The sequence below is a fragment of the Anser brachyrhynchus genome, assembly GCF_964034855.1.
Source record: "Anser brachyrhynchus genome assembly, chromosome: 1".
In the NCBI taxonomy this organism is placed as follows: Eukaryota; Metazoa; Chordata; class Aves; order Anseriformes; family Anatidae; genus Anser; species Anser brachyrhynchus.
In genome coordinates, this window is record NC_137694.1 from 212686858 (window position 1) to 212696290 (window position 9433).

Sequence of the window (9433 nt, forward strand, 5' to 3'; positions counted from 1 at the left end):
AGTGACCACTCTCAGTGTTCTTCACAATATTCCCAATGTTGTTTTCACTCCATCTCTTGAACACCTTGGTGTTTTGCTTCCTGTTTTTTCCCATCACTAAACTCTCCAAATAGATTTCTACTCAGCCCAACCCCAATAGAAGTGCTTTCTTACCCTAAGTATTTGCTATTGTTTCAGGACATGGCACTGACTATGAAGAGAAACCTTTCCTCTTGGTGTGTCCACTTCTTTGCTTGCTAGTGCTCTCAGGAGTTCTTTATACTTGCTCCTCTTTCTAGGCCTCTCAGCAGGCTAAACTCTTAAAAACTGGATTTTCCCAGGTGATGGAGCTGTCTTTGAACCACAGCCATTAAGTAATTATTTCATTGGGTATCTATGGATAATACATGAATCAAGATATAAGAGTACAATTGAAGTGGCACACAAGTCCAGCACTGATATTCATTTAACTGAAAATTTGCAGTTTAAAGTGTGATTTTCTTGTTATTTAGCGCCTTTTTTTTTTTCTTTTTTAGTACCATCTCAGTCACGTAGGCCAGGAAGAGAAGCAATTGGTAGCAGTAGTATCTAATATCTGTACCTTTGCTGTGCGTTGAAGTGCAGACCTGATAATTTAAAATAATATTAGAGGTATAGAATGAAAAGAAAATACCTGTTACCAAAAGTCTCAAATCTAAAGACAGGTCAGGAGAAAGAAATGAGGAGACCAAAAAAAAAAAAATGGTATGGTCATCATGAGAGGTTGCAGGAGCTGTATGTATCACTGCATGCCAGGCAAACAAGAGGCTGTACTGCAAATTAGGATTTCATGAGCAGAATCAGCTGGAAAATGGAGGGGGGTTAAGATTATTTAAATTTCCTTTTTCATGTTGCTCCTTTTATCAAAATCATCTGGAACAGATGAAACCTCACATGCAGTAAACCAGCAAGACAAATATCAAATAAACGTGCATGACTATTGTACTGTCATTGAAATTCGCTTATGTCTGATTGTTCAGCTTTTAAAGTGCTTAACTAAAGCACAAGTTAAGCCTGTAATTAGTGAATCAAAGACACAAACTAGAAATGATCCAGTATCATAACTCTGTGAAATCTATGCAAACAGATTTATGTTATGCACTCTGCCTCTCACAATGCTGCAGTATAAACTGCTATTTAAAGGAGAGCTTGAAAGTGCAGGAGCATACTGTTAAAAACATTACCATTGCACTCAGCTATGGCAAGAATAAATACCATATATGCATGAGCCCATTAACTTCTTTAATTAACGTTGCTATGATAAATACCAACATGTAATGTTACAATTGCTATAAACATTATTAGTTTTAGGAAAAAGGAGTATAGTTCACAATTGCCCAATAATGGCTGAATTTGCAGCACTGCCAGGTAGTTAGACTCCGTCCCGACTGCTGCAGCCCTGCTCCAGGATGAGATGCCATTTCACGCCAGCTCTCCCTCCCTGTTCTTTTCTCCTGCTTCCCATCCAGCACATGCTTTGGTGCCTGGTTTCAAGGACCTGAACTCAGCTGAAGAGCCACATCTCCGAGTGCCACTGCGTCACACACTCATCACTCGCCTAACACTGCCAGGGGATGTCCTCCACATCTTCATGGTGACTGCCCAAGCTCTATAACAGGCTCTTGGAGAAACAGCTGCCAGGAGAGCTGCGTCGGTTTTGTAAATGCATTGTGCACCTACAGTAATAAACCCCAGAAAGACTATGTGCTCTTTTTAATCCATGGAGAATTTTCTAAATACCTGGCAGGTACACAAAATTTCTAATCCAAATGTCATTTAAACAGCAATAAAGCATAGCAAAATGCAGCAATATAAATCTTAATAATTCATACTAGTCACTATGTTCTGATTTTATGCTGAGCAGGTAAATCTGACTTAATATGTGGTGGATTTGCTGCTGTGGTGAGGAAATGGGTTGACTACAGTCTACTAGGGCCTTCAGGAGAAAAAGTTTTCTGAAAACAGAGCCCATGTTAGTCTATGAGAAGTTTTAGCTGTTAAAGACAGAAAGTTTCCCCATTCTTAGCCATAATTCTACATCATCCAGGGCTAGTCACAATTTGTTAACACAAGACTCCAGCCTGTGGTCTCTTACCTGAGCTGAGGTCTGAGCTCTATCCCTTGTAATGCTGCAGAGCACAGCAAGAGTCTGTAAAACAGGGACAGCATCTGTATGTTAATCCTTCTGTTTTACTCCATGCTGAGCAGCCCCATGGTTACTGTTCAGAAGGATTTAAGAGAAAAAAAAAACAACAAGCTGAGTGCTAGGAGTGGACAGGAATCAGCATCAGCGAATCGTCCTTACCCTGCTGCATGTACCTAACATTCACTCAGACCAGGTTCCTTCATTTCGACAAGGGCACACATAAATGAGAGGATTCAGGGAGGGCATCATGTACAATCAGAGGACTGGAACAGCTTTGTACCAGCAGGACTGAGTGGTCCAGGACTCCCCAGTCAGGAAAAGACCAGGCTTGGAGAGGCCACGTTTGTAAAATCACATAACGGTTAAGGCTAGAGGCACCTATGTGTCCATCTTACTCCAACTCCAACAAAGTGCCAAATGCCAGCTGTAAGGTTGTTCAGCTGTGCCTTCACTGAGCTGCAGCTACAGCTACAGACCCTCCATGCAGCACACGTGTCCTGCACTGCCTGTCCTGCGTGCATGCTGGTGTGGCACCTGTGGCAGTGCACAGAGCTCGTATCTGCTCGCACGGTGCCCTGCAGCGGCTGCATGCACCTTCCCTGCGCTTCCCTAGGCTGCCTCGGGGATTGGGCTGGCAGCAGGGACTGCGGACTGGCTGGCTCTGAAGGTGCTGAGCCTCCGTGGTGCCTGTCACTGGGAGTAAGATTGACCAGAGTGTGCAGAACCACAGCGTGCAAAACCACAGCGTGGCTGAGGTTGGGGGCACCCCTGGGTGCCGCCGCTCGCCCCCTGCCCCAGCAGGGCCCCGCGGGGCCGCTCGCCCAGCCCCACGTCCCGGCGGCTGCCGGAGACCCCGCGGAGGAGCCCCCAGCCCCTCTCCGGGCAGCCTGTGCCAGGGCTCCGGCACCCGCCCGGCACAGCAGCGCTGCCTGGGGCCCAGAGGGCACCTCCCGGCCTCCAGGCTGGGCCCGGGGCCTCTGCTCCTGGCCCTGGGCACCCCCGGCGAGAGCCCGGCTCCGGCCTCTGCGCAGCTCCCCGCAGGCCCCGGCAGCCGCGGGGGAGCTCCCCCGGAGCCTCCTCCTCTCCGGGCCGAGCGGCCCCAGCTCTCGCAGCCTCTCCTCACGGCAGAGGTGCTCCAGGCCCTCCCGCACCTCGGGGCCCTGCGCTGGGCTCCTGCCACCAGCTCCAGGCCTCTCTGGCCCCGGGAGCACCCCAGGGGCGGCCTCCCCAGCGCAGAGCAGAGCAGAAGGATCACATCCTTTGACCTGCTGTTGACATACTTTGCCTAATGCAGCCAAGAATACTGTTGGCCTTCTTAGCAGCACATCACTGGCTCATGTTCAAAATAATGAAAGCAATCATGCAGGAAGCACACAGGGATGGGCTGCTCACCGTCTCTCCTCATACAAAAATCATCCTTGCTTCCAGTGGTCTCCAATGGGCCTAGATTGGGGATGTTCCTCACTGCGGGTCAGTTACCCTGGCTATGGCAACATGGCCTAGTGGGGGCAGACAATCCTGACTTCATGAGGTTGTTCTCCTCCTATCTCTGATCAATTATTTACTTTCACACAGACACAGACCATAACAACTGAAAGCTGCACCCGGTCAGAGCAGAGTGGACAGCAGGTGACACTTGAAACACCTTGGCCAACTGTGGGTATATTTTTCCTGTGATTTGACACTAGTTCTGGCTTCCTTTTGATCGTGTGCATCCCCATTTTGGTCAAAATCACCCATTTTTCCACTAGCTCTCCAAAGCAACAATGGATTCATGTGCTCTTGTCCATTAGGGATCACTGGCTGCAAGAATGCCCCTTCACCCTGGAAGCTGACCCACAGGACAGCACTAGTGTTGGTGGAGATCATTGAATCATAGAATGTCCCAAGTTGGAAGGGACCCACAAGGATCACGTCCCTGGGGAGCTTGTTCCAGTGCATGACCACCCACTCAGTGAAGAACCTCTTCCTGATATACAGCCTGAACCTCCCGTGATGCAGCTTGACTCCATTCCCTTGGGTCCTATCACTGGTCACTAAAGAGAACAGATCGGCTCCTGCTGCTCCACTCCCCCTTGCAAGGAAGCTGTAGACCACGATGAGGTCTCCCCTCAGCCTCCTCTTTTCCAGGCCGAACAGGCCAAGTGACCTCAGCCGCTCCTCGTACATCTTCCCTTCTAGGCCCTTCACCATCTTTGTAGCGATAAGATAAGATAAGATAAGATAGGATTAAGATAGGGTTAAGATAGGATTAAGATAGGATTAAGATGAGATAAAATGAGATAAGGTAAACCAGGTTGGATGGGGTTTTGAGCAACCTAATTTAGTGGGAGGTGTCCCTGACTAATGCAGGGGGGTCAGAACTAGATGATCTTTAAGGTCCCTTCCAACCCAAACCATTCTATGAAACACATAACATTGCTGCCCTTGTGGAAGGGTGTCCAGGAAGTTTTCACGTGTCTCCATGCTTGCATAGTTTTTTGCAATAGTGTAATTGCAATAGTATAATCAGCCGTAAAGTAGCTGTTCACTGGTACTGCCTTGGTTCCTGTTGTCACAATCGATTATGCGTCAGGGAATTTAAAAAGGGATTAGACAAATTAATGAACAATGGTCCATAAACACGTATTCCAGTGACTGTGCAGGGACATGACCTCTATGATCACTAATACAACAAAGAAGTTGGGACATTATGGGGTAATGGCGTGTGGGAGCTGCCCAAGCCCAGGCACCCTTGGAGAGGATTTACTGCTGGCGCTGAGGAGCTGGGGGCAGCCCCACAGTCCGAACCCATGGGACAGCTTTCGCCTTCTTGCAGCAGAGAGGGGAGGCACTCACCAGCACAGCACAAGGGCTCCGTGCTTTGGTTTCTGCCAGAGATCACGCCCTGATCTTTTACATGTGCCTCCCAAGTGTTCCAATCCCTGCAGACATCTCTGGGGAACTCTGCAATTTGGTAGCTGCTCTACAGGGAGGGAGCAGAACCACTGCCATGGGCTGTCACAGTGCCAGCAGCCATCTCAGAGAGAACACAAGGCAAGGAATGAAGCCCTTGCTCTTCCACCACGTAAGCCCACTGGTGCTGACCTGCCATGGCTCAAGTACTGGTGGTACAGCAGGCTGAAGGTGAAAGCTGCCTCTGAGCAGAGGAAACACAGTGGAGCTGAGAGCAGCATAAACAGATACACGTAGAGACCAAATGAGAAATTACAGAATTTGTTGCTGGTATTCAGGGATGATCTTTAGGGACTCAAACCTCACTTGTCCAATTTAAGCTCGCTCCCATGTTGCAGCATCTTCCTGCGCAGCAAGGAGGCTTGCACCTGGGGAGTTTTGTGTGGTACAGAGAATGAGCACTGGGCAAAGGCACAGGGAGGCCCCTGCCTCTCATCCATGTGCATCCAGATGAGCTCACGCAAATGCACTGCAAGAGAGTTGAAATACAGAATTTAGTAATTAAGTGAACTTAGGGGTTTTCCTCAGTCTTTTGTCTGAGCTGCCTCCTTCTCCATGTCCAAGCACTCCCATGTGCACATGAGCCCGTGAGTTTATTTTCCCAACCTGTGTTCAGAGGTCAATTTTAATCTTGTTTTGTGGCTCCCAGAGAGATTCTGCCCTTATCATGGGTCTGAGATAACTGTGTCTATAACCACTGTGGGAGGTCCCTGAGGTTTTTGAGACATTCCAGTGTCAGGTGGGAACTGTAATGTTTAAGAAAGATCACTCCGTCCGTGGCTCTGTCTTCATTCACGTATCTCTGACTGTCATTTTCCTTTTTTTCTTTTTAATCCTTTCTTGCTTTCTGTTCTCAGTTTTTCTTCTTTCTTGGCTCACACACAACTTCAATATGTGTAGCATCTTCATTTAGGGATATTAAAGCACTTTATCAAAAAGAAGCAGTTTCTATTCCTAACTTTCCAGAAAGCAGAACATGTGAGATTTACCCACTGAAATAAATGATTGATTGTTGTTGCAGAGCAGCAGCAGAAAAAAAAAATAGCATTTTCAGTCTCTCTACCTTCATCTACCACCTCTCCACCAACACCTCCTTTCCCCGAGGTACCTGAGTGCCCAGCATGCTTTTGAATAGCAGAGATTACATCTTTTCTCTGAGCTATCCATCTGGAGAGACCAGACCTGCCTTGCTTATTCTCTCTGAGCAACACTCACAACCTCCATTGACCTGCACAGCTTAACAAGCCCTGGTACGTAGTGGACAGGAAAGCTGGGCCAAGAAAACTTCTTTCTTCCTGTTTCAAACCAGAGTAATCCAAGAGGTGTGTCATGCAATCTCTGATTTCCGTTTTAGCAACCACCTTCTAAATCCTAAATTTTTTAGACAACAAAAAATTTGATGGATGGAACAAGCAAGTATTTGAAATGAAATGTTTGAAGTAACAGTATCTGTCCAATGTAAAATATATCTCTTCCTTATCCCATTCCTTTTATGTTCATCGAGATATCCCCTGCTTACAGTCTTTTATGGGGTATTTTAAACAATTTTTGCAGGGAAAGGAAGAAAAGATTAGATGTTCCCTCAGGGCCCCTAGAGTTGTCTGCTCTTCTTGTAGCCAAATGCTGATTCACTTCTGAAGGACTCCAGCTCCAGCAAGAGGTGATCAAACACGAGTGCCTCTGTGAGATGTCTCCTTGTGCTGGTGGTGGGTGTCCTTCTGCAAGGTCCCCATCTGCATCGGGCATCACAAACCCCAGCAGCTGGTGGCAATCCAGGGCTCAGCTCAGTTGCTGTCCCCATGGTGATGAGTCCCACTGGAGATGCCCTCAGTTTCCACCTGTGGCACAAGTCCTGCACACTACCCTGTAGCCCTGTGCCATGCGTGGGCTTTGTATGGAGTTTACAAGGTCTCAGGAGTGAGGCTGGTCACGTTTTCTCTCTCCAAGCTTTTTTTTAATTAGATTTAGCAATAACAGCAACCAGTATGCTGACCAAGTGACTATGACTTTTTTTGCTTGCAGTTATATGGTACACCCGTAGTTTCAGCTTTAAGCAGATAGTAGCAACAAGTAGCTATTCTGTGCTGAATGAGATATTTATGGCTAACATCATGCTGTAGTGCTAAGAAATACAGGTCTAGCATGATGTCAGGGGCCTTGAGAAGTGGGGACAGAGGATGCAGTGTAGGGGAGTGCAGGCATGGGATGATAAAAGGTGGGGCACAGGCTGGCACTGGAAGTCTCTTGGCTACAAGTAACTGGAGGGGACCTTAATGATCATCTAGATCCACCCGCCCACCATTGGCAGGGACGCCACCCACTAGATCAGGATGCCCAGGGCCTTGTCCAACCTGGTCTTGAACACCTCCAGGAATGGTGCATCCACAACCTGTCTGGGCAACCTGTTCCAGTGCTTCACCACCCTCTGAGTGAAGAATTTCCTCCTAACATCTAATCTAAATCTCTCCTCTTTTAGTTTAAAACTATTTCCCTTTGCCCTATCATTATCTGACTGAGCAAAAAGTTGATCTCCATCTATTTTTATAAGCCCCCATTGAAGTATTTAAAAGCTGCAATGAGGTCACCCCTGAGCCTTCTCTTCTCCAGATGAACATCCCCAGCTCTCGGCTTTTCTTTGTAGGAGAGGTGTTCCAGACCTCTGATCATCTTCATGGCCCTCTCTCTCACTTTTTTTTAAAAAAAAAACTGTAATAGCTAGATTAGGGTGGTGATTCTTGTATTAGACTCTTTAGATTTCAATTATACTAACAATAAATTCTTTGCTTTATACGTCAAGCGGGCTTCCATTTTGCCAATAAATATGACTCTGAGCATAATAACACCCAAGACCCTTTGTAGCAGCAGCTGCAGGAAGCCATGTGGGCCACCATCAGGCATCTCAATGACACCTGTGTTCTCCAGTGGCACTAAGAACCAATGTGCAGGCAGGTGCCTCAAGCTCCTGTCCAATGCAGACCCTGAGTCACCCAGAACACACCTTAAGATATCATTGTGAAAGAGAAGATACCATCTCGAAAGGTACCTTCTGACTTCTGGGATCAGTTGACAGGCTGAACGTCTCTTCCCACCCCACTGGGATGCCTTTGGATAAGATTCAGACACTTGATTACACCAAGTGCCTACCCAGGAAACTTAGACATCTCTGTAGAGTTGCTTTATAGCTTTTACCGCATTTGTAGCCAGGCGGTGTTACTCATACTTTTGGTACTGGGACGTGCTTTGCAGACAGTGAATTATCTCTGGCATTCCAAAGAACCTGTGTATCTGTTGCTTTGATAAATTGCACTGCTCATTAATCTAGCTGTGGTAGTTATTGAATGAGACCAAACTCTTTTAAGGTGTGGCCATAGTAGTTCATGGAACACAACTTGACTGAGGGCGTATTATGTTATTTGTGCATGATCATGATAGTTCAGTACACTGAATGTGACCAGATTTATAATGACTACTTGGGCATCACCCCCAATTATTTTAACCTTTAACGCAATAGACAGGGTGCAGACATTCACACTGGACACATTGAAGGGCCTTCTGGGGAGCCCTAGGGAACTGTGCAACCATGAGCATGGTATATGTGGGAAAAGGTTGCAGAAAATGTGACAAAGAATTGCAACAACAAGCAACAGGTACGTGAATAAATTCCATATATGTAAAGAGTTAGTATGGCTCTTTTAATATGCAGGAAAGCCTCCCTAATTTATTGCAGGTCTTCAAAGGATAGGAAAGTATTCTGGCTGGGGCAGATCCAAGCAATTGACTCTGCCTGGGTTCCCGAGAGCTTTTTTTTTTTTTTTTTTCATCCAACAAGAAGCCGTGAGATGAAAATGAGGTCCCACACGCTAGTGAATAACTGAATCAGAAAGTAAAGGCACATGGCTGTCCTTTAGAGTGAGCCCCTGCAGGAGTCTGTGCTGGGACTTCTGCTTTTCAACTGATTTTATCTGGGACAACAGCAAGGTGACCATGTTTGCTGATGAGATTGTTCCTTTGGGAACAGGAGGGCCAGCTGAGAAAATCTGCAGAAGACCCTAGTAAAACTGAGCCTCTGAACAATAAAACAACACATAAAAAAACAATTCAGACAAACATAAAGAGATGCACCTGGGGAAAAAAAACTAAAATCCACAGAAATCTTCACATAGAAAATGATAGGCTCGTGGCTAACAATTATCTCTCAGGAACAAGCTGTCACAGTTACGATAGTTTTACAACAACACAGTTCAGTGATCAGCAGTGTCCAAAAACAAACCAGATATTAGAAATTCCTAGGCAAGGAACAGAAAACAAGGCAAG